This window comes from Saimiri boliviensis, chromosome 2 (assembly GCF_048565385.1).
Source record: "Saimiri boliviensis isolate mSaiBol1 chromosome 2, mSaiBol1.pri, whole genome shotgun sequence".
NCBI classification, from domain to species: Eukaryota; Metazoa; Chordata; class Mammalia; order Primates; family Cebidae; genus Saimiri; species Saimiri boliviensis.
Genome location: NC_133450.1, coordinates 226,190,108 through 226,216,577, shown reverse-complemented (window position 1 = coordinate 226,216,577; position 26,470 = coordinate 226,190,108). Strand labels below are relative to the sequence as shown.

The 26,470-nt window shown below is 40.2% G+C and overlaps 1 pseudogene; it reads right to left on the bottom strand.

Annotated features, from left to right (window-relative positions):
* Positions 1–571: 571 nt before the first annotated feature.
* LOC141582455 (small ribosomal subunit protein eS17 pseudogene) overlaps positions 572–26,470 on the bottom strand; it is a 40,683-nt pseudogene continuing 14,784 nt past the window's right edge.

The following is a 26,470-nucleotide window of genomic DNA, read 5'->3' as shown; positions in this document are numbered from 1 at the left end:
TGGCCTCCCAAAATGCTGAGATTACAGGCATGAACCACCATGCCTGACCTTCAATGGTACATTTTTGTAGACTTTCTACAAAATTAATTTAGCAATATGAAGAAGGAATCTCAAAAATGCCCATTCAAGGGACTGGCCTAGGAAAATCACTTCTTTATTGTATCTTAAGGAAATAACCCTAACATGAAAAAGTTTCAAGCAAAAAGATGTTCATTGCAGTGTTATTTACAATAGCAAATAATTGTCATATGCTGAAAAAGTAAATTAATGGCAAAACAATAATTTGAACTAATATTACTAAGATTATATGTTAATTTATAACAAAGCTGATGCCATAATTAATACAAAACAAAAAAATAAAGACTTAGAACATATAGAATAGGAACTGGAATGAAGAAAGACTTACTATTCACCTCTGTACCTTTTGAATTTTGTAACAAGTACACAGTATAAGATTAGAAGAAAAAAGAGTCCCCTGGGTCATTAGACAATGGGTAAACTTTTGCATTTACTGTATCAAATATATAAATACATTAAATAGTGTGTTTGAGGATAAGTTATGTGAGTAAAATGAAACAGAGAAAGAGAAGGAGAAGCACTGGAGAGGTAGGGTTTATACTTTTTTTTGGCTGTTGTCCTAGGTTTATTGAAAATAATACAGCATTGCAGAAAAGATTCAAACAGGTCCCCGAGGCATTTTGAAATTCATCCCATTGGTGGTTTGAGTGACCTGCAGGTTGGACAGACTGCTGAACTCCAAAAGCTTCAGCATTTCCTTAGCGTCAGGATCTACTTCAACGATCTCCTGATCCAGGGCTGAGACCTCAGGAACATAAGTGTCTCTCCTTTCTCTGTCCTCCTCCTGCAGCTTGATGGAGAGACCTCTGAATCCACTTCATCAGACGGGTGACATAGCCTGCTATCTTGCTGTGGAGCTTCTTGCTGGGGATAATGACGGTCTCCTAGCACACGTGCTTGTTCGTGTGGAAGTCATTGCCCAGCCAGGCACTTGTAGTACTTTTCTATGACGACTCAGGCCACCTTCTTCACGGTTTTGGGGCAAACACAGCCGATGTTGGTGGGTCCTTGGTAAAAGAGGCTAAAATTTTATACAGAGTGGTCAGGAAGGCATCACTGCCAGCATGAGATCCGAGAGAAGATTTGAGCCAATGGAAAAGAGCTTCCCACGCAGTGGGAAAGGAAGCGCAAAGGTCCCGAGGCAGGAGCAGGCCCGGTGTGTTCCAGGAGCAAGGAGGGGTCCGTGCGGCTGCAATGGAGGGAGCACAGTGGGCGCTGTGGAGATGCCAGAGAGCCACAGGGGCTGGTGCAGGGCCTGTGGGCCAGAGGGTCTTTGCAGTCACTCAGAGAGAGAGGAGCCATTAGCACGTGGAAAGGAAAGGAGTGACAGGATCAGGCTCAGGCTTGAGCAGCCTCCCTCTGGTTGCAGGTTGAGAATGGACAAAGCGGTTGGCAGGAGCTGGGAGCTGTGGCTGCTGTCATCTAGGCAGCTGAGAAATGGTGACAAAACCGGGTATTAAGAGTACAGGGAGTTAAAGCAATTGGACTCTGGGCATATTTTGAAGGTCGAGCATCTGGTGCTGGTGCACCAGTATAAATTGCATAAAACTCAAACATGGGCCAGGTACGGTTGCTCATGCCTGTAATCCCAGCATTTTGGGAGTCTGAAGTGGATGGATCACCTGAGGTTAGGAGTTCAAGACCAGCCTGCCCAACATGGTGAAACCCCGTCCCTACTAAAAATACAAAAAAAATTAGGCATGGTGGCTGTCACCTGTAATCCCAGCTACTTGGGAGGCTGAGGCAAGAGAATCTCTTGAACCCGGTAGGCAGAGGTTGCAGCAAGCTGAGATTGTGCCATTGCACTCCAGCCAGGGCAATAAGAGCGAAATTCTGTCAAACAAAACAAAGCAAAAACAAACAATAAAAACCTCAAACATACTTTCCTAAAAGTTCTTTGGAAACTTTGCCTATGATGGCGTGCTGATGGAATAATGTGTGGATGTCTTTAAGGGAAAGACATTCTCACTGACCTCTGATATCATCCTAAGTGATTTTTATTAAAATGTTATTTTTAATATATGTAAACTTAAAACTAGATCTAAAGAATGTTTGCATATAGACATCATGCCACAATAAAACCAAACCAAACTTGCAGGTCAACAAATGTAGGAAAGTCATACAATTCAAATGAATACTTTTAATTCCCTGGAACAAATACAGAATGGTCACTCCCCTCAACAGCACGGACGTGGTGCTCCGTGTCCAGGCTCTCCTGAGTTCAGCCTGCCAGCCTCCCGCTTCGCAGTGACTCAATGCTTCCCCGGCTTGTCTCTATTTATATTACGCAGAACCTTCCTTTGTACATCCTGTGATGAAGTCATTTGGCCTTCGCTTGGTGAGAACACAACATTCACATGTCTGTGTGTTTTGTTTTGTTAAAATCATTTACAATTATTTTTCTATGAAAAAGAAACTGTCACTCCATGTCACCAAGAAAATCTTAAACACAGATAAAAATGCAGGCCCTGAAAGTAGGTGGAAGCTCCCCGTTAAGTTGATCATCCAAATGAACCAAAAAATGTTGGTCTTCACTGATTATTAGCATCCAAATGAAAATACAAAATTGAATTCTCATGGAGAACTTGAGGCCCCTTGAGAATATGACTGAACACTTTCAAGGATCTTCAGACCTTAATTTGAGAAATAGAATTAGAGTGAAAAAGGTTCTTGATTAAAAGTCAAAAAATCTGGATTAAAAATTGTAGCCCTGACATTCATAGGGAGGGGGCTTGAGATGTTTACCTCGTAGATCAGTTAGAAAGATTAACTATGATCTGATAAAAATTATTTGTGAGATCATCTTATAACATGTTAGAAGATGCCTTGGCCAAGTGTCCTGGACAACAGTATGAGAGTAAGTGATACGTGCGTGACAGTGGCGATGGCTGGGGTCCCAGGAAAGTGGAGGGAAAAAAGGGAAAGGCCTGTTGTTCTGTCATCATCATGGACAGGAATATTCCAGCCTTCCTTTGCGCCTACTGGGGGGATTCAGATTTTGAATACAATTAGAAAAATACTAGTTTGCAATGTTGCGTTTAAATTACATACCGAATTATTCTGTTTTTAAAATAAAGCCAACCCTCACCCCACGTTTTTATTCTAAATAGAAAACATAAAATCCTTTATTCCTAGAGGCCATTTTGGGATTTTGTTGTAGTATAGTCTTATGCCCTGATTATGGTCATGTGTACATGAAGTATATTTGCTGAAACTTGTTGCCTGATTTAAAATGCAAAACTTCAGAAATGCAAACATGCAAACATGATTGCAAATATGCAAAGTACAAGGTCTTAGACGAATGGCCCTAATCAAGGCAAAATCCTTTAAAATAAATACATAAAACCGAGTTTAGAATAGGCTGAGAAGCAGTTACACATGCAAAGTGGCTAATTGCTCTTGGTTCATCATGAATATTAATCTTATTTAACATGTAAACGATAACTACAGGGAAGATATCAAAAGGCCCACTCTCTGTCCTATCATTTTTTCCACCCAGCCCTTTTGCAATTTTCACTTCTCAATTCCAGGCTCTGTGCCTATTCTCAGACATTCAATAACACCAAGTATAAGCCACTGCATGTTAGGAATGAATTAATTAACAGTAATATCCAGGTTGCTGGTAACATACTGCCAGCAGGTAGAGTCAGGCAAGATGGATGGTGGAGAGAAGGTATGTTCTATGGTCTTAGATCAGACACCACTGAGTTGAGTAAAAGGACAGTGCTGCATTTCATCCTACCTATGAGGCTTTAAGCATTGCACTGACCATCACAGCCCTTGCAGAGACAGCCACCCATGCGGAAAGAGACAGGACCCCTTGAGAGGGTGCTGACTCATTCATCCAGGTCAGGAGGCCACAGTGAGCACGGCCTGTCCAGAGAGCTAGCAGAGGCAAGTCTCCAAAATGAGAGTCCTCTGGTAAAGAGTGGGCATCTCAGCTTAGACCAAATCAGGCAAGAACAAAACAAAAGTGAGCATGCAAAAGAGAATCCAATCCAAGTAATCCTAGAAAACCCCCTTAGCTGCTTCCATCTGCCCTGGTCACTGATTCCTTAGGGAGGAGAAACTAGAGGTGAATATAAGAACTTATTGAAGTCCCGTGTACTATGGTACTATAAATATGAGTGTGGCCGGGTGCAGTGGCTGATGCCTGTAATCCCAGCACTTTGGGAGGCTGAGGCAAGCAGATCACAAGGTCAGGAGATCAAGACCATCCTGGCCTATATGGTGAAACCCCGTCTCTACTAAAATACAAAAAAATTGGCCCAGCGTGGTGATGCATGCCTGTAGTCCCAGCTACTCAGGAGGCTGAGGCAGAAGAATCGCTTCAATCCTGGAGGTGGAGGTTGCAGTGAGCCGAGATCGCGCCACTGCATTCCAGCCTGGAGGTCGACAGAGCAAGACTTTGCGTCTCAAAAAAAAAAAAAGAGTGTAACTACTGGGCATTTAGTTTTCATTAGAGTGTGGGTCCATTCATTCTCAATATATTTTGTCCTTTTTGGAGTTTCAAGTTAAAAACAAACAAAAAAAAGAATCCTATAATTTTTGCCATACAGATACATCTGATTAGGTTTTGATTTCTGACTTTTACCAAGACTCCGATTATCAAGATGGCCAAAATCCGTAAGAAACATTTCTCATTTCCATATGCAAGTATGTTATGTATGTTTAGTAAATGGCTGCCGCTTGCCTTGATTAGAACCCATCCTTCCTTCCAAGAAAGAAGCCCCCTTCTTGGAACTGCTCTTTTCCACCCTCTAAACAAGTGTTTCAGGGGGTGGGGGAGGGGGGAGTGTGACCATGTTCTTATATGACTCCGCCTCCATCAACTAGAGTTTACCGGACCCGGGCTGGGGCCCTTGACGGAAGCCAACACCGTCAGAGCCTTCCCCAAGACGTTTCTATCTAGAATTAAGGAACAAAATCAGGCCCTCTTTGGTGTTTTAACCCACAGTATGTGAGACTCAGATGTACAATGGAGAGAAAGGCTTGGACACCAGGAAGGATAGAGCTGTAGACAGAGAGAGAATCCAGGGAGCACTTGGATTTTTGGTTCCAGTTTTCTTTCATTTTATTGTTAAATTTCTGGCTGGTTCCTTGTCTTTCTCATAGATTGACCTCTTAATCCCCCTTCAGTTACTTAAAATATCCCAATATTCTCCCAATAAATTCCTCCCATATTCTTAAATTCAATTTGGGTTTCGGTCACCAGCAACCCAGGGGATCCTGAATAATAAAACAATATGTGGTTATTGTCTCATTCCTCAAAGGATAAACATGAAAATGTACAACAGCTAAAAGACTAGGTGGTGATTCCAGCTACAATTTTATTTTAGCTAACGTGGATAGGTGGCTCACCACAAGTTTAGCCTCAAGGGTTAGGCTGTTATCAAAGCAAAAAAAAAAAACCACCTTGATTTCCACATTGTTGGATTTCCACACTAATGAAAGGGCAATCCCTGTAGGACATAGTGGGCAACAGTAAGGATTTTCAAAGAGGGCTTCTTTCTTTCATTCTTTTTATTATTATTGTATTTTTAAAAATCTTCTGCTTCTGAACCCTGTGCTCCACAGGCAGTGCAGCTGGGGAAGCCATGGGCGATCTCCCCCTCCCTCTACCAGCAAGGCCCAAAGCGACTTGCCTCCTGGTCATTGCCCCTAACTAAACAGGGCCCAAGGCTGGGAGAAATCAAAGGAGTTATTTTTACAAAGGACGGGTTTTTTTGCATGCTGTGCAGGTCCATTAGGAACTGTCTGGCTGGAAGCTGAACCGTCTGAAGCAACTGCAGCAGGAAGAGATGGCAATCAAGACCCCTCTGCCTAACTCCTCCCTCTGCCTTCCCTGCACTCTTGCCACCCTCACCAAACCCACATCCAGATGGCAGCAGAGACATCAGCACCTGTCGGGTTCAGAAGAGCCTTTGAATCTCCCCTGGGGGTGCACAGTTGGGAAGCAAAAAGTGTTTGCTTGTTTGGTTGGTTTTGCTTTCTTGAAGGAAACCTTAAGATAACACGGCACTGCCCTCAACGGCTCCCACCATGTCGGTGATTGGGAGATGAAAGGGAAAGACAGTACCACCCAGGGTGGAAGAGACAAATTAAGATTTGATCGAATGGGCGATCTCCTGCTGAGGCCCCCCCAACTTGGACAGACCTCCTAACAACACAGAGACAATTCCACAATGGACAGGTCGGCTCTGCTGCTGCCTGTGCAGCAAACTTATTATTTTAAAGAAGGTCTGAACTTCACCTGCCACACGTATCTCCCATGCAATAGTCCTCCCCTCCCTGCTTCATCGTGGAGGAAAAGTGGAAAAGGGTTGCAATTCAGTGACTCCTCCCCCTTCCTCCTTTATGTGGGCATTAGCTTCAGTCTGAAGACTGGGCTGATGTTAGCTAAATGAAACCTAGAAGGTTAGATTTTCAGCTGTTGTGAGTGTGTGTTCCTTCACAAAGACACATTAAGAACCACAGAAAGAAATGCCCATGGCTGGGCATGGTGGCTCATGTCTGTAATCCCAGCACTTTGGGAGGCTGAGGTGGGCAGAGCACCTGAGGTCGGGAGTTCGAGACCTGCCTGACCAACATGGAGAAACTCCATCTCTATTAAAAATACAAAATTAGCCAGGTGTGGTGGCGCATGCCTGTAATCCCAGCTACTCAGGAGGCTGAGGCAGTAGAATCGCTTGAACCCAGGAGGCGGAGGTCGCAGTGAGCCGAGATCACGTCATTGCACTCCTGTCTAGACAACAAGAGTGAAACTCTGTCTCAAAAAAAAAAAAAAAAAGCCCTGAGATAAACTGAATTCACTTATGGGTTTGCTCTCCTGTATGCTGGCAGAAAATACCATGCCCACGCAAAGAGAGTAGCTTCACTAAAGGTTGCACGAGTTAGGCTAATTTTTCAGTGTGTCATTGAGTTAGTAGAGTGAGTATTATTTATCTTTCAATCAGTAAAAATACTTTTTGCTGAATATGAAAACCAATGAAGGTGTTTTATGACCTGAATTGTATTCAGATCTGTTTATTATTTTTCATTGTTTTTAAGACCTTAATCAAATACTTCACAGCACATGGACTGGGTCCAGTGGATTTGTTTTGCAAATGGGCTTTCATGTGTGTTAACTGTGACTTCTGGTAAAGAAAACCAGAGCTAGACAGTGGATAGAGCGCTAAGAACAGATTTCATTCAGGAACTATTGCAATCGGGAAAAAGAGACTTCAGTGTAGAACTGAGCTCAACTGCAAATAAGACAAAGCGGGTTAGGACTGATACAGCCAAGGAGCCGGCTTAAAGGGTGGGGAGAGATTGGTGGATGGAAAATTACTAAAAGGAGACATCAAGGGTAATGGGGAGATTCTTGGTGCAGGCAGGGCAGAATGATCAGATACTGAAGGTGGGGGATGAGGAATTTGATCAGATATGGAGGGATCTGATATCAAAGGTGTGAGATTCTCTTTAAACTAACTTAACCGGATTCTTGCTAAAACTGAGCAATGCAGGCCAACAAAAATGTACACTGAAGCCCAAGGTTGAGCCATGTTGAGAAGAGGGATTAGAGCAGCCTGATTAGAGCTGGATCAAGGAGAGAGTTTTTGTCATATTTACCACTCAGAATTTACAGGGCAGATGTATACCGTTCCCCTGAAAGCAGTCCTCTGAGGAGACCCCACTAGCACTGGCATCGCATAAAGTATTTCTGGATCCTCCTTAAACACTGCCTACAGAAAGATCAAACCAGATCTGGGTTTGAATTCTTGCCTTACCACTCATTTACAATCTAATCCGATAATTAACTTCTCCGCTTGTTCTTTCATCCATGAAATGGGGTTACTAATACCTACGTTTCAGGGTTGTTGAGAGGGTTAGAGAAGATAGCTGATGTGAAACACATAAAGCCTAAATAAATAGCTATTCTAAAGATACCTTTGGAGGTGGTGATGTTGTTTTAAATGTCCCTAGTGGTTACAGACTTGGTTTTCTGGATTTTTGAAATGGCCTATGTCAGGCTGGTTGCCTCGCTGGGGGTTCAAACACACCCATCTCCCTCCCTGCTTGAAAATTACTTATCAGAATATGCCCATCATCTAGCTCCGCCTTGGAAATCCCCTCTGCACTCGGCACCTAACTCCACCCTTGGAAATGCCCTCTGCACCCGGCACCTAGCCCTGCCCTTGGATATCCCCTCTGCACTCAGCACCTAGCCCGCCTTGGAAATCCCCTCTGCACTCGGCACCTAACCCCACCCTTGGAAATCCCCTCTGCACTCAGCACCTAGCCTGCTCACCGGAAATCCCACCTACCTACCAATAGTAGCTCACCCTGTCCACATCCTGTTTCTCCAAATCCAATCAAACACGTTCACTCCCTATAAAACCCCACTGCTGAGAGGAATCAGATGCGACTTCCCTGGCCCCTCTCCCTGGGACCACAGAACCTCGCCAGGGAGCTGAATAAATTGGCATCTAATTTTCTTGTGCTGGCCTCGGTTTCCTCGTTTTTAACTCAACAATAAGCCTACAGAGAATAAACTTTAAAGCCTACATTTATTCAAAGCCCATCCCCATGGAAAAGATGGTCAAACTGAGTAATACTCTTTTTGGTCAGAAACAAAGTTTACCTCTTACATCGTGAGGCTGCTTTTGTCACATTACATGGAAATTGGTTCTGAAGAAATGGCCAGAAAGAATTTCCGAAGTGGTTGCCATGGCCTTCCCTGGTGGTGGTTAGCATCCACTCCAAGTCTGCACAGCTGTATCCACCAGCACCCCCCATCCCCAAGTATAGTCTCAGACCCAATGCCCATCTCAAACTATGCTGTCTGGTTTCCTGTCCATTCAGAAGTTTAATGTTTAGTCACCTTCCCAGACTTGATTTCTAGAAACAGGTTTACAAGAGCTGAACTCTTGAATCAGCCCCTGAATCACTCTATTACTATACAGACCGCATGCCCAAGAATCACGGATGTTAACTTTTTTTTTTTGAGAGTCTCATTCTGTTGTCCAGGTTGGAGTGCAGTGGCACAATCTCAGCTCACCGCATCCCCTACCCCTCAGATTCAAGCAATTCTCCTGCCTCAGTCTCCCAAGTACCTTGTTCTACAGGTGTGCACTACCACACCCAGCTAATTTTTATATTTTCAGTAGAGACACGGTTTTACCATGTTGTCTAGGCTGGTTTTGAACTACTGGCCTCAAGTGATCCACCTGCCTTGGCCTCCCAAAGTTTTGGAGGAATGGCTGGCCATGGATGTTAACTTCTTCTTTTTTTTTTTTTTTTTAATGAAGTCTTGCACTATCACCCATGCTGGAGTGCAGTGGTGCCATCTCGGCTCACAGCAACCTTCACTTACCAGGTTCAAGTGATTCTCCTGCCTCAGCCTCCTGAGTAGCTGGGACTACAGGCGTGCACCACCATGCCCAGCTAATTTTTTATATTTAATAGAGACGGGGTTTCACTATGTTGGCCGGGCTGGTCTTGAACTCCTGACCTTGTGATCCGCCCCACCTCAGCCTCCCAAAGTACTGGGATTACAGGCATAAGCCACCACGCCCAGACAGATGTTAACTTCTTAAAAAGCTATTTTTACCTTCAGATTCCAATATTGTCCCAGTTCACTGACCTAGGATCTTCCAACTCCCAGCCCTGACACATGACCACTCTGAGCTCTATCTCCCTAGCACTCCCTTGGCATGCCAATTCTCCTGCTATTGCCTTGCTACACAGAAGAAGAACCCCTGTATAGAAGTTTCATCAAATTCTTTTTTTGTAAGCAATGGGATCAAACTGACTGGTTTTAATAGAAAAGTAATTTATTGAAGGATATTGGGACCTAAAAGAAGATCAGCAAAGGCTAGACAACCAGGCTCAGTAAATGGGAAAGAAGAAGAAAAGCTAGAATTGGCCACAGCCAGAGCGAAAATCATGCCCAAGCCCTTACTGGTGAGGGCACCACTGCCACCAGCTCTGAGTGTTGGACCTCATGGCCACCACCTCAGCACTGTACATCAGATGCAGCACGTCTCAGCTACTGCCACTACAGGCATCCCCCAAAGGGATTCTCTACTGTACTTCTTTGTATAAACAGCTTCTGCTGCAGTTTGGACGGAGCCCATTGTATTGGTCTATCCCAGGTCACAGGGTAGCACTCCTGCTTCAAGAGATCCTGGGAAAATATCTGGCATCTTCAGCTTCCACAAACGTGTCCAAAACAAGTATCCATGAAACCTCACAGGCTGTGTCTACTATGATGAGGACGTTCATCTCAATGTGGTAAGCTTTAGCTCACTGGAATTTTGAAAGTTTGGAACACTTTTCTGGAATTAAAAGAGATTAAGCCTTTTTTTTTTTTTTTTTTTTTTTTTTTTTTTGAGACGGAGTTTCGCTCTTGTTACCCAGGCTGGAGTGCAATGGCGCGATCTCGGCTCACCGCAACCTCCGCCTCCTGGGTTCAGGCAATTCTCCTGCCTCAGCCTCCTGAGTAGCTGGGATTACAGGCACGCGCCACCACGTCCAGCTAATTTTTTGTATTTTTAGTAGAGACGGGGGTTTCACCATGTTGACCAGGATGGTCTCGATCTCTCGACCTCGTGATCCACCCGCCTCGGTCTCCCAAAGTGCTGGGATTACAGGCTTGAGCCACCGCGCCCGGCCGAGATTAAGCCTTTGCATTAAGAAATTTCATCGTTGGGCACGGTGGCTCACATCTGTAATCCCAGCACTTTGGGAAGCCGAGGCTGGTGGATCACCTGAGGTCAGGAGTCTGAGACCAGTCTGACTAACATGGTGAAACCCCATCTGTACTAAAAATACAAAAATCAGCTGGGCGTGGTGGCGGGCACCTGTAATCCTAGCTACTCAGGAGGCTGAGGCAGGAGAGTCACTTAAACCTGGGAGGCAGAGGTCACAGTGAGCCAAGCTTGCACCATTGCACTCCAGCCTGAGCAACAAGAGCAAAACGCTGTCTCAAAAAAAAAAAAAAAAAAAAAAAAAAAAAAAAAAAAAAAAAAAAGTTTGACCTTGATATTTTGTGCCTGGTCATATATAGCTCCTTTTGGAATAAGAAATGCACTGCCATTTTGTAAGAAAACAAAACAAAACAAAACAAAACTGACTATCTTTGGTTTAGTAAATTGGGTGGTGAGGCATAAAATATCTTACAGGGGATGATTTATTCATCATTCGGCTCTACATATTTTCTAGTCTTTGTACCAGAAGATATTTAAAACTGGGTAGCTCAATCTGTGAATTTTCTAGTTATCTTTTTCCTAAAGTTATCTATATTGCTTTCTCTCTCTCTCTCTCTCTCTCTCTCTCTTTTTTTTTTTTTAGAAACAGGGTCTCTCTCTGCTGCTCAGGCTGGAGTGCAGTGGTGCAATCATAACTCACTGCAGCCTCAACTTCCTGGGCTCAAGTGATCCTCTCGCCTTAAACCGCACTCCCCGTCGAGTAGCTGAGACTACAGGTATGTACCACCACACCCAGCTAATTTAGTTTTTACTTTGTTGCCCAGGCTGGTCTTGAATTCCTGGTCTCATTCGACACTCCTACCTTTGCCTCCCAATGCACTGGGAGCCACCATGCCCAGACCTATATGTCTATTAATAGTGGTGTTTTAGCATAGTTCTGTGAAGCCCAGGGAACGGATCCTCTATGATTTCAGTAATGTGAAAGTTGCTGAGACTTGCTCTGTTGTCCAGCATACATCAACTTTATAAATGTTTCAAATACACTTGAAAAAGAAATGTTTTCTGTGGCTGTCGGTGGGAGTGTTCCTCTTGTCAACTGCGTCACATTTATCAACCTTGTTCAAGCCTTCTGTGTTGCTATGGATTTGCTTATTTTTTGCTTGTTTTAAGTGTTTGTTTATTCTATCATTTACTGAGAGAGGGGTGTTAAAATCTCTCACTGAAAGTATGACTTCACTTCTTTCTTCAGTTTTTGCTATATGTATTTTGAGGCTAGGTTTTCAGGTTGAATACAGATTTAGAATTCTTATATCTTCTGGTGAACTTAACCTTTTTCTCATAATGAACTTTTCCTATTTATCTCTAGCAATGCTTTCTGCTTTAAACCACTAATTTAATATTAATATAGTTATACCATCTTTCCATCTTTCTTCTGGTTAATGATTGCATCTTTACTTTCTTTCTTTCTTTCTTTCTTTTTTTGACAGAGTCTCACTCTGTCACCCAGGCTGGAGTACAGTGGCTCTATCTCAGCTCACTGGAACCTCCCCCTCCTAGGTTCAAGTGATTCTCCTGTCTCAGCCTGCTGAGTAGCTGGGATTACAAGTGCTTACCACCACACTTGGCTAATTTTTGTATTTTTCGTAGAGACCAGTTTCACCATGTTGGCCAGGCTGGTCTTGAACTCCTGACCTGAGATGATCCACCCACCTCAGCATCCCAAAGTGCTGGGATTACAGGCATGAGCCACATCACACCTGGCCCATCCTTTTTCTTATCCAATTACTCTTAATCATTTTGAATATTTTATATGTCTTTCCTTAATTTTTAAATATTTCCTCTATACATATTTTCACTGATTTTCAAAAATTAAATTATAGACATTGTGACTATTCAAACCAACATATCTTCATAAATAATCCCCTAATATCATCTAACACCTAGCCCACACTCAGCTAACTCCAGTTGTTTATAACGTGAATTTTAGAACTGTGTGTATCATTGCATTTAACTCTATGGCTCTTAGTCTTTCAACATCTAAAATAAGCTAACTTAGTTGATAAATTGTTATGTCAAGAATGACATAGAAAATGAAACAGACATTTTTAAAATCACTCTTAAAAATATATAAAGAATATATTTAGTACATCCCGTTTATAAGAAAAATCAGAAAGATACAGAAGGTAGAAGAAAAGAAATATTTTTATGGCTTTTATCAATTGTGAGCATGACTACCTTCCTGATACATTTATCTCTGTCTAGCTCCCTATCTGTCAATATTTTTACATGGCAAGACCATTCTGTATGTAATTCTGCATTTACTGTTTAATATCTTGCTTTGTATCTTTAAAATTAATATGATTGTAATTTTTTTTAAGAGACAGGGTCTCACTCTGTTGCCCAGGCTAGGCTGGAGTGCTGTGGCATGACCATAGTTCACTACAACCTCAAACTCCTGGGCTCAAGTGATCCTCCTGCTTCAGTCTTCCAAGTAGTTGGAACTACAAATGCATACCACAGCACCCAGCTCATTAAACAAAAACAAAAACAAAACAAAACAAAAAAACATTTTTGGCCGGGTGTGGTGGCTCATGCCTATAATCCCAGCACTTTGGGAGGCCTAGGCGGGTGGATCATGAGGTCAAGAGACCGAGACCATCCTGGTCAACATGGTGAAACCCTGTCTTTACTAAAAATACAAAAAAAAAAAAAAATCAGCTGGGTATGGTGGCACACGCCTGTAATCCCAGCTACTTGGGAGGCTGAGGCAGGAGAATTGCTTGAACCCAGGAAACAGAGGTTGCGGTGAGCCAAGATTGTGCCATTGCACTCCAGCCTGGATAACAAGAGCGAAACTGCGTCTCAAAAAAAAAAAAAAAAACAAAAAAAAAAAACAAAAAAAAAAAAACTTTTAATAGAGATGTGATTGCTTGCTTTGTTGCCTAGCCTGGTCTCGAACTCCTGGCCTCAAGCTATCCTCCCACCTCAGCCTCCCAAAGCACTGGGATTACAGGAGTGAGCCACCACACCCACCAGTAATTATAATTTTTAATGGCTACATAATGTACCGTTAAGTGACTATACCATAATTTTGTAAACAATCATCTTCTGCTGAATATTTAGATTTTTTCCAATTGTAATGATTAATAAAAATAAACATATTTTTGAAGAAAGTTTAGTCTGCTTTACATTATAGCCTAATCATAGACTCTTAAAAGTTGAATTTCTTTTTTTTTTTCTTTTTGAGATGTAGTTTCACTCTTGTCACCCAAGCTGGAGTGCAATGGCACGATCTCAGCGCACTGCAACCTCCACCTCCCAGGTTCAAGTGCCAAAGCACCTTAACCAAGTGATTTAAAAATAACATCACCAATGTTGAGACACATGGACGTCATGTGTCCCCTGATATGTACTGCACTAACAAGGACATGACATCACTACAGTGGGTCCCTACCCCTAATCCATGACCTACATAACCTAAGTTTAAACATGATGAAATCTCAGTCAAACCCAGAAGGAAGGACCCTCTACCAAAAAAAACCAGAGTATTGATTTACAGAAAATATTAGACCAGTGACATTTTAAAATGTCAAATGAAGGTCGGGTGCTGTGGCTCACACCTGTAATCCCAGCACTTTGGGAAGCCGAGGTAGGTGGATCCCCTGAGGCCAGGAGTTTGAGACCAGCAAATCTTGTCTCTACTAAAAATATCAAAAATTAGCCAGGCGTGGTGACAGATGCCTGCAGTACCAGCTACTCGGGAAGCTGAGGCAGGAGAATGGCTTGAACCCGGGAGTGGGAGGTTGCGGTGAGCCGAGATAACGTCACTGCACTCCAGCCTGGGCAACAGAGCAAGATTCTATCTCAAAAAAAAAAAAAAAAAAAAAAAAAAAATCAAGTTAAGAAAACTAAGAACGGCCGAGAAATTTCTCCATATTAAAGGAAACAAAGGAGATGTGGCGACTCAGTTCAAGGCATGATCCTAGACTGGATCCTAACCTGGGGAAAAAATTAGTTTATAATTAATTATTGGGACATCACTGGAACAATTGAGAAAATCTGAATTTACATTTGAACTATGGCTTACATAGATACAAAGCAAGACAGCAAGTTGGGCAAGATATAAACAAAGAATGAGTGTAAAGGGCATGTGGGAGTTCCTTGCACAATTCTTGAAACTTTTCTTGAGACGAAAGGAAATAATTGTTCCTGAACCATCATACCAGAATGGGTAGAAACAAATCCTGTCTTGTTTCCTTTTTGGCCTTCTAATTTAAAGTCAATATTTTAATAATCTTTTTGAAGCTCCAGTTGGTTGCTCTCAGCCTGCAAATGGACCACTACCAGTATGTAATTAAAGGAGAATAACAAATAGAATATAGATTACACAGGTGCTGACTTACAAATGCAAATGTCGTAGCAGAAGATTAAGCTCCCAGGAGGCTAGAGGTGTGCATCTTTGCTTATTGCCATCATAATTCATTAATGGTCAAAGTAACGCTGAGATCAATATTCCTGCAGTCATGGGAATGAGAAAAAATGATCCCCAGCAAAACAAGGTGCAAAGACAGTCTCAAAATGTTTCTCCCCACATAATTAAGAAACCAGTCACTGTCATGAATTTTAAAACTTAACAGATTTTCTTAGCTATTGTATGTTCAAGAGGTGGCATACATTAAAGGATCTTGAAAAGAATTATTGTTCACTTGCAGTGGTTCACATGCAGATCCCTGGGCCCCAGTGAAAGTGTTGCATGGACCACACTTTGAGAAATATTAAAAAAGACAACTGCTATGGCACAAATGACAGCATATAGTAAATAATACAATTACAATACAGTCATAAGTGCATTTATAATTAATTAAATGGTATAGATGAAACTGTATAGAGAAGCTTGTGATTTCCACTGCCAGTCCCATTTCCCGTGAAGACTTTTTTAATGTTTTATTTCATTTCTAATTTACATATAATTATACATATTTATGGGGTACAGAGTGACATTTCAATACATGTATACATTGTGTGATGATCAATCAGAGCAATTAGCATATCCATCAGCCCAAACATTTATCATTTCTTTGTGGTAAGAACATTCAAAATTCTTTCATCTAGTTACTTTGAAAAACACAATGCAATATTGTTAATGATGGTCATCCCACTGTGCCACAGAACACCAGAACTTGTTCCTCCTGTCTGTAATTTTGTACCTATTGATCAATCTCTCCTCATGCCCCCCACCTGCTCACCCCTCCTCATCCTCTGGTAACCACTATTCTACTCTGTATTTCTATGACCTCAGCTTTCTGAAATTCTGCACGTCAGTGAAATCATGTGATATTTGTCTTTCTGTACCTGGCTTATTTCAGTTAACACAAAGACCTCTAGGTTCATCCATGTTGCCAGAAATGACAGGATCTCATTCTTTTTTATGAGGGAATAGCATTCCATTGAGTATGTACACTGCATTTTCTTGATTCATTCACCTGTTGTTGGACACTTGGGCTAATTCCGTATCTTGGTTAATGTGAATAGTGCTGTAATAATGGCAGTACAGCATGGTAGTACAGATATATCTCTTTAACATACTGATTTTAGTTAGTGTTTATTTTAATTTTTCCCTAAGTGATTGGGGTACAGGTAGCATTTGGTTACATGAGTAAGTTCTTTAGTGGTGATTTGTGAGATTTTGGTGCACCCATCACCCAAGCAATATACCTTACACCCTATTTGTATCTTTTATCCCTCATCTCCCTCCCACCCTTCCCCCCAAGTTCCCAGAGTCCATTGTGTCATTCTTATGCCTTTGTGTCCTCATAGCTTAGCTCCCACATATCAGTGAGAACATATGATGTTTGGTTTTCCATTCCTGAGTTACTTCACTTAGAATAATAGTCTCCAATCCTATCTAGGTCGCTGCAAATGCCGTTAATTTATTCCTTTTTATGGCTGAGTAGTATTTCATTGTATAAATATACCACAGTTTATTTATCCACTTGATTGATGAGCATTTGGGTTGGTTCCACTGGTTTGCAATTGCAAATTGTGCTGCTATAAACATGCGTATATGCAAACATCTTTTTCGTGTAACGACTTATTTTCCTCTGGGTAGATACCCAGTAATGGGATTGCTGGATCAAATAATAGTTCTACTTTTATTTCTTTAAGGACTCTCCACACTGTTTTCCATGGTGGCTGTACCAATTTACATTCCCACCAGCAGTTTAGAAGTGTTCCCTGTTCACTGCATCCATGCTAACATCTACTGTTTTTTAATTTTTTGATTATGGCCATTCTTCCAGGAGTAAGGTGGTATCACATTGCGGTTTTAATTTGCATTTCCCTGATCATTAGTGATGTTGAGCATATTTTCATATGGTTTTTTGGCCATTTGTATATCTTCTTTAGAGAATTGTCTATTCATGTCCTTAGCCCACTTTTTGATGTGATTGTTTCATTTTCTCTTACTGATTTGCGTTTTTTGTAGATGCTGGATATTAGTCCTTTGCAAGATGTATAGATTGTGAAGATTTCTTCCCACTCTGTGGGTTGTCTGTTTACTCTTTTGACTGTTTTTGTTGTTGTTGTTGTTGTTGTTTTGTTTGTTTTGCCATGCAAAAGCTCTTTAGTTTAATTAAGTCCCAACTACTTAACTTTGTTTTTATTGCATTTGCTTGTGGATTCTTGGTTATGGAATCCTCACCTAAGCAAATGTCCAGAAGGGTTTTCAAATGTTATCTTCTAGAATTTTTATAGTTTCAGGTCTTAGATTTGAGTCTTTGATCCATCTTGAGTTGATTTTTGTATAAAGTGACAGATGAGGATCCAGTTTCATTCTCCTGCATGTGGCTAGCCGGTCATCCCAGCACCATTTGTTGAAAAGGGTGTCCTTTCTCCACTTGTTTTTGTTTGGTTTGTCAAAGATCAGTTGACTGTAAATACTTGGGTTTATTTCTGGGTTCTCTATTCTGTTCCTTTGGTCTATGTGCCTATTTTTATACCAGTACCTGCTGCTTTGATGACTATGGCCCTATAGTGTAGCTTGTAATCAGGTAATGTGATGCCTCCAGACTTATTCTTTTTGCTTAGTTTTGCTATGGCTATGTGGGCTCTTTTTCGGTTCCATATGAATTTTAGAATTGTTTATAATTCTGTGAAGAATGATGGTGGTATTTTGATGGGGATTGCATTGAATTTGTAGATTGCTTTTGGCAGTATGGTCATTTTCACAATACTGATTCTACCTATCCATGAGCACAGGGTATGTTTCCATTTGTTTGTGTCATCTATGATTTCTTTCAGCAGTGTTTTGTGGTTTTCTTTGTAGAGGTCTTTTGCTTCCTTGGTTACATATATTGCTTTTCCTTTTCTTTTCTTTTTTTTTTTTTTTTTTTTTTTTGCAGCTATTGTAAAAGGGGTTGAGTTTCTTATTTGATTCTCCACTTGGTCGCCATTGGTGTATAGAAGTGCTACTGATTTGTGTACATTAATCTTGTATCTGGAAACTTAGCTGAATTCTTTTATCAATTCTAGGAGCTTTCTCGAGGAGTCTTTAGGGTTTTCAAGGTCAATGATCTTGTCTGACTGCTCTGGTTAGGACTTTCATTACTATGCTGAAGAGGAGTGGTAAGAGTGGGCATCCTTGTCTTTTTCTAGTTCTCAGAGGGAATGCTTTCAACTTTTCCCCATTCATTATTATGTTGGCTGTAGGTTTGTCATAGATGGGTCTTATTACATTGAAGTATGTCCCTTGTATGCCGATTTTGCTGAGAATTTTATATATAAAAGGATGCTAGATTTTGTTGAATGCTTTTTCTACGTCTACTGAGATGATCATGTGATTTTTGTTTTTAATTCTGTTTATGTGGTGTATCAGGTTGATTCCATATCTTGTTTAATGAGAATAGTGCTGCAATAAACATGGGAGTGCAAATATGTCTCAACATACTGATTTTATTTCCTTTAGATCAATAGTCACTAGTGGAATTAATTAGTCATTTGGTAGCTCTATTTCTAATTTTTTTGAGGACTGCTATGCTTTTTTCCATAATAGCTGTACTAATATACATTCCTACCAACAATTTAGAAGGATTCCATTTTCTCCACATTCACACTAATATTTGTTGTTTATTATCTTTTTGGTAATAGTCATTTTGACAAGTATAAAGTGATATCTCATCGTGGTTTTGATTTGCATTCCCCTGATGATTACTGATGCTGAGCATTTTCCGGTTATTTTTCTTTCTTTCTTTTGTGTTTGTTTTTGTTTGTTTTTGAGACAGAGTCTTACTCTGTTGCCAAGCTGGAGTGCAGTCACACGATCTTGGCTCACTGCAACTTCTGCCTTCCTGGTTCAAGTGATTCTCCTGCCTCAGCCTCCCAAGTAGCTGGGACTACAGGCATACATGACCATGCCTGGTTAATTTTTGTATTTTTAGTAGAGATGGGGTTTCACCATGTTGGCTAGGATAGTCTCAATTGCTTGATCTCATGATCTGCCCACCTCAGCTTCTGAAAGTGCTGGAATTACAGGTGTGAGCCACTGTGCTCGACCTACATTTTTCCTATACCTAGTGGCCATTTGTATGTCTTCTTTTGAAAGCGTCTATTAAGGTCTTTTGCCCATTTTTAAATTGGATTATTTGTTTTTTTGCTATTGAGTTGAATTCCTTATATATTTTGCATTAACTCCTTGTCAGATGCACAGTTTATAAATATTTTCTCCCATTCTTTAGGTTGTCTTTTTCACTCTGTTGATTGTTTCCTTTGCTGTGCAGAAACTTTTTGGTTTGATGTAATCCCATTTGATGTCCATTTTTGCTTTTGTTGCTTATGCTTTTTTTTTTTTTTTTTTGAAAGGGAGTCTCACTCAGTCACCCAGGCTGGCATGCAATGGCATAATCTTGGCTCACTGCAACTTCCATCTCCCAGATTCAAGCGATTCTTGTGCCTCAGCCTCCCGAGTAGCTGGGATTACAGGCACTTACCACCACACCTGGCTAATTTTTTTGTATTTTAAGTAGAGATGGGGTTTTGCCACATTGGCCAGGCTGATCTTGAACTCCTGACCTCAGGTGATCCACTTGCCTCGGCCTTCCAAAGTTCTGGGATTACAGGCATGAGCCACCTTGCTGTCTGTGCTTTTCAGTTCTTGTCCAAAAAAACTTTGCCCAGATCAATGTGATGAAGTATTTCCCTTACGGTTTTTCCCAGGAGTTTTATAGTTGCAGATCTTACATTTACGTCTTTAATCCATTTTGAGTTGGTTTTTGTATATGGTGAGAAGTGGAGGTCTAGTTTCACTCTTCTGCATATGGGTATTCAGTTTTCCCAGCATCATTTATTAAAGACACTGTCCTTTTTCCAATGTATATTCTTGGTATCGCTGCAGAAAGTTAGTTGACTGCATGTGGATTTATTTCTGTGTTTCCTATTTAGTGCCATTGGTTTATGTGCCTATTTATATGCACAGACATAAAGATACGATGCTGTTTTGGTTATGATAGCTTCGAATAATATATTTTGAAATAAGGTAGTGTGATGTCAGCTTTGTTCTTTTTGTTCAAGAATGCTTTGGATATTTGGGAACTTTTGTGGTTCCATACAAATTTTAAAATTGTTTTTTCTATTTTTGTGAAGAATATCATTGGAATTTTGACAGGGATTGCACTGAATCTGTAGATCACTTTGGGTAGTATGTACATTTTAACAATATTAATTCTCTCAACCCATGAACACAGAATATCTTTCCATTTATTTGTATCCTCTTTGACTTATTTCATCAGTGTTATATAATTTCCATTGTAGAGATATTTTACCTCCTAGGTTAAATGTATTCCTAGATTATATATATATCTATATATATATAGATATATATGTACATATTAGTTATTATAAATGGGATTGTTTTCTTGATTTCTTTTTGGATAGTTCATGATTGGCATAAAAAAAACTACTGATTTTTGTATGTAGATTTTGCATCCTGCAACTTTACTACCTGGATTTATTGGTTCTAACAGGGTTTTTTGGTGGTGTCATTAGGGTTTTCTATACATAATATCATGTCATTTGCAAACTGGGACAATTTGACTTCCTCCTTTCCAATTTGGATGCCTTTTCTTTCTCTTGCCTAATTACTTTGGCTAGCAGTTCTAGGACTACGTTGAATAAAAATGATGAAATTGGATATCCTTATCTTGATCCAGATCTTAGAGAAAATCTTTTCAACTTTACCCCATACATTATGATGTTAACTGTGGGTTTGTGTGAAGACTTTCTGTTAAACATTTTTGCTTTTAGATTTTCTAGTTGTAAACAGGCTCTCTCACCCAAAACTTTTAATAAATACTTCTCTATTATGATATGCTCATATTTTACATAAATTGGAATAACAAGGCTAAGAGTGGTGTGACTCATGCCTGTAGTCCCAGCATTTTAGGAAGCTGAGGCAGGAGGATTGCTTGAATGCATGAGTTCAAGACCAGCCTGGGCAACATAGAGGGACACTGTCTCTACCAAAAAAAAAAAAAAAAAAAAAATTAGCTAGGTATGGTAATATGTACTCATGGTCCCAGCTACTTGAAAGGCTGAGGTGGGAGGATCATGTGAGCCTGGGAGGTCAAGGCTGCAGTGAGCCCTGATCATACTACTTGCACTCAGACAGGCAACAGAGCAAGGCAAAAAAACAAAGAATAATATTATTTATTATTCTTTGTTTTTTTGCCTTGCTCTGTTGCCTGTCTCAAAAACAAAGAAAGAATAATAAATATTTGAAGTAGTATAACTGGACTATTAAGCAAGTCCCAGCTGTGGCCAGGCACAGTGACTTACACCTATAATCCTAATGCTTCAGGAGGCTGAGGTGGGAGGATCACTTGAGCCCAGGCATTTAAGACCAGTATGGGCAACATGATGAGATCCCACCTCTGAAAAATTTTTTTGGCTGGGCTCAGTGGCTCATGTAATCCCAGCACTTTGGGAGGCAGAGGCAGGTGGATCATGAGGTCAGGAGTTCGAGACCAGCCTGGCCAACATGGTGAAACCCTGTCTCTACTAAAAATACAAAAACTAGCCAGTCATGGTAGTGGGCACCTGTAATTCCAGCTACTTGGGAGGCTGAGGCAGGAGAATTACTTGAACCTGGGAGTTGGAAGTTGCAGTGAGCCAAGATCACGCCACTGCGCTCCAGCTTTGGTGATAAGAGTGAGACTCTGTCTCAAAAAATATATATAGTGATTTTTTTCAAAGCTGCACAATTTCAAAGCTAAAAAGTGGTAAGAATGGCAAGGTATTAATCTCTGTGGCTATGAGGTATGTCACTTTAGCAGGTAATCAGAAATACAATGGAACTTGGAATTACATGCTCTTTGATAACATGAATTTGGATATGATGAATTTGGTGACTGGCTCTGTCCTTTTTGCAGCAGGATCATCTTGGTAATTTCATTAACTTTGTACTAAATTGGCGCCACATGTTATCGAATTGACTATGGTAGACCCTACTTATTGAGTTACAGTGAGTTTTTACTTGCACCTGTCCTCATTTAACAGTGGCTTGTAGACCATGCTGTTATTTAAAAGTTATGTAAGTTTAAATCTAGAAGTGATTCAATTGGCTTTTATGTTGTTAATTTATTTTTATCATTATTTATTTTATTTTATATTTTAGATGGAGTCTCACTCACTCTTTTGCCCAGGCAGGAGTGTAAGGACACGATCTCGGCTCACTGCAACCTCCACCTCCTGAGTCCAAGTGATTCTCATGCTTCAGCCTCCTGCATAGCTGAGATTATAGATGCCCACCATCACGCTCAGCTAATTTTTTATTTTTAGTGGAGACGGGGTTTCACTATGTTGGCACGGCTGGTCTTGAACTCCTGGCCACAAGTAATCTGCCTGTCTTGACCTCCCAAAGTGCTGGGATTACAGGTGTGAGCCACTGCACCTGGCCGATGTTGTTATTTTAATTTCAATTGTAATTTTAAATTAATTAATTTTTTGAGACAGGGTCTCACCCTGCATGATCATAGCTCAACTCAATTATAAAAAATTAAATTAAAAAATACATAATAACGTTTTGTAGAGATGAGGTCTTACTTTGTTGCCCAGGCTGGTCTCAAACTCCTGGGCTCTCATGAGATCCCTACCTCAGCCTCTCAAAGTAATGAGATTACAGGTGTGAGCCACAACCTTTGGCCCATTATTTTAATTTTTAGAGTTATAATGTTTAGATAGTTTTTATTCTATAACAAGGTCATCTAAGGAGCAAGTACTAGTGAGCATTTAATTCAGTGAGAACAATAACCCAATCCTGAAAATATATTCTTTTGGAACAGAAGTCAGAGACAATAAAACGTTATATAAAGGCCATATGGCCATGTACCAAGCTATTAAATTTTGGAGACAGTACTCTGTGAAATATTAAAGATAATTCTGGGAAAATTTAAGAGCGTATTAAAGCAAATACAACTTTAAGTTTGCAAATATAATTTTCTAACTGGGCATGGATAATGAAATGGAAAAAATGCTATGGCTGCAAGATCATCCGTAACACAATGTGTCCTTATGCTACAGAGATTGTCTGCACCTGTGCTCTGAGATTATACCCCCATGACTATACATATTTGCCTATTAAAAAAACTACTCATGAATTATGCATGCTTTGTATAGAAGCTGTTTGGAAAAACCACTCCTATTTCCAGTTTCTTGGTAATCTAATGGCCTCCAGGTATAAAAGATAAGAATTTAGCTCATTTATGTCATCTTCTTCCTCCCAATCCTTCGATGTTTGGTAGTTACAACATTATTTTCAAGTTTTGTTATGGTTACTGTTTCACTTTAAATAGGTTACACCTCAATTTTTCATTCCAAAAACTTATCAGTATCCTTGACTTTGGATCATAGAAGTTGCAGGTATCTATAATACTATCCTTCTCTTCATATTTCCATAACTTTCCATTTCCCACCTTTTGTCAGCTTTACTTTTATATCATGAAAATTAATGCTTGCGTTTTTTTTGCAACATAACCAAGAACTTCCTCACTTTGTTCTTAAGTTGACTGTAAAGGATGAAGTTTCACTCAGAAGATGAATAGATTCGGCAGATCTAATATACAGGATGGTGACTGTAGTTAAACAACAGAAAGTTGTAGTGAAACAACAAAAAGCAGTATGTTATTAAGACTACATCAATATTGTGCACTGCTGAACTAGGTGGCATATTAGTAATGCAATTTTCCTATCTATGAGGGCAGTATCATATCCTTCATGTGTTCATCATACCCTTCATATATTCAATGAAAAATGTCTTAGCACCATGTACTAGTCTTTTTCTTATACTCTCTAATTTCTGAAAATTATACATTATTCTCTTAAACTTGGCCATAACATACTCAATTAGCTTTTTGGGGTTTTTTTTCCCTGGAATTATTAATTGCTTTTCTCTTTGTTGACTAAATGTATAGTTTATCTTAACTGAAACTTTGGTGGTTGTTGTTGTTCCCCTGGTAACACTATGGACTGCATGAAATTATTTTGTCCCAGAGTCCTTCTCTTTGGAACTCTTTTTCCTCCTATTTCAAAATGGATTTTTTTTTTTTAATCACACACTACTTTCCTTTCTTGTGTTAGAAAGATTCCTTGCCTTATTCTTTCTTGGATAACTTCATCCTGCTGGAATACATGCTCAAATAACTTAAAAAAGGAATCCTTGCAAGTAAATTTTACAAGTCCTGGTTTGTATGAAACACCTACTTTCTACCCTCACAGTCGATTGATAGGTAGGCTGGATATGTAAATTCGTTTCAACTTTAATTTCCCCAGAACTCAAAGTACTACTCTATCATCTTCCAGCAGCCAGAGATGTTAAAGAGAATTTGGCTGCTCAATTTACATTCCTCTATAGGTGGCCTAATTTTTCCTTCTGGAAGCTTTCAAAAACTTTTGTTTATTCTTAGAGTTCTAAAATTTTACAAAATTATGTCCAAGTGGGTTATCATCCCCATTTATCACAGTTGGCACTTAGAGGGTTATTTTAATGTAAAAACATGTCCTTTTCTGGGAAATTTTCTTATATAATTTCTCTAGTAATGTCCCTTATACTATTTTGTCTGTTCTTGACTTCTGGATCTCATGTTACTTAGCTGTTGAACCTCTTAAATGGGTCCTCCTATTTTGTGAACAGAGGATCTCCTATTTTCTGTCATATTTCTCATCAATATGACAGATGATGGAGAATGCCATGTTCTCACCTCAACATTTTCACTACTGTCAATTTTGTCTGCACCAACTGATTAAAATAAAAATAACAACAACTACTACTAACTATGTCAGCCTGGAGTAGAATCCTTGTTTTTATCACTTTGAGTGTTCTACCCAGTCCTCTCAGAAGATTGATGCTGAAAATGCCCAGAGATGAAATGTTTTAAATAAAAAATAAAAATAAAAAACCTTATTGAAGTCCAGTTGTAAATATAGCTTTCCCCTCTTCTGCCAGGCTCATCACTCTATCATAGATAAAATTAAATTGGTGTGGCATAATTTGCACTTCACAAAATCATGTTGATTACAACCCAGTACCTTGTACTCTTCTAGGTGGTTGCAAATTGATTGTTTGATGATTTGCTCTTGTATCTTCCCAGGTATCCAAGATAGGCTGAATAGTCTATAATTACTACAGCTGTCCTTTTCCCTGTTTCAAAAACAGGTACTCTATCTGCTGATTCTACTTGTCAGGACCTTCTCCTGTCCAACCCTCATTTTCTAACATAAAGGCTGGTGGTCTTCCAATTATATTTGCCAGTTCCTTAAGTGTCCTGGGATGCCAGTAATCAAGCCCTGCTGATTTGAATGTACCAAGCTTTCTGAAGTGCTCTTCAATCACATCTTTCCCCTTGTTTGCCTTTGCACCTCCCAGATGATAGCACTTAATGCAGTTTAGTTTCCTTATCATTGCTGATTAAAAAGAAAAATTGAAACAGATTAAAAACACAGTGAAAGCCTCTGCTATTACAGTTATTTGTTAATATTTTTTATTTAGCAGTATCTGTTGATGGTATTGTTTTGTTAGTAGTCTTAGTGGTTGCATTTTTACATCCTATAGAGCAAATTCCTTCTGGTATTCTTCCTTCCATTTTTACTGCCTTCCTGCCTAATTCATTCCTTCCTTTCTTCCTCTCTCCCTCCCGTTTTCTCTCTTTCTATGTTTCTTTTAAATTTCTTACAGATGGTAAGGTAAAGGGGAAGGGAGGAAAGAGAGGCCAAGAATCTCACATAACATTGTGACAGAGGTATTTACTAATCACCAAATACACACATGCTCCCCGCAATTTCTCTGCTTGTAGCTGGGGTAGGGGGGCACATGACTAGTTCTGGTCAAAAGGTACTGAAGAGCTATGAGTTCCCCAGGATCTCTTTCCTCTGCCCCAGTTAGCTAGAAGTCACATGTGGATGGTGAATTAACAAAAGGCAAGCAGTGTGGACCCTGAGTCACCATTGGAAGGCTGCAGTCCTGGAGAGTCATCAGACCCCCAGAGGACTATGTGTTAAGCCACAGAGATTGGGGGTTTGTTTTTTCTAGCTTATCTTCACTAACACAGTACCAATTTCTGGATTAGTACGATTAGGCTAGGTTTTCGCCAAAGGAACAAATTAACCCTGAAATCTACGTGGCTTAATATGACAAAGGTTTATTTCTTACCCATGGT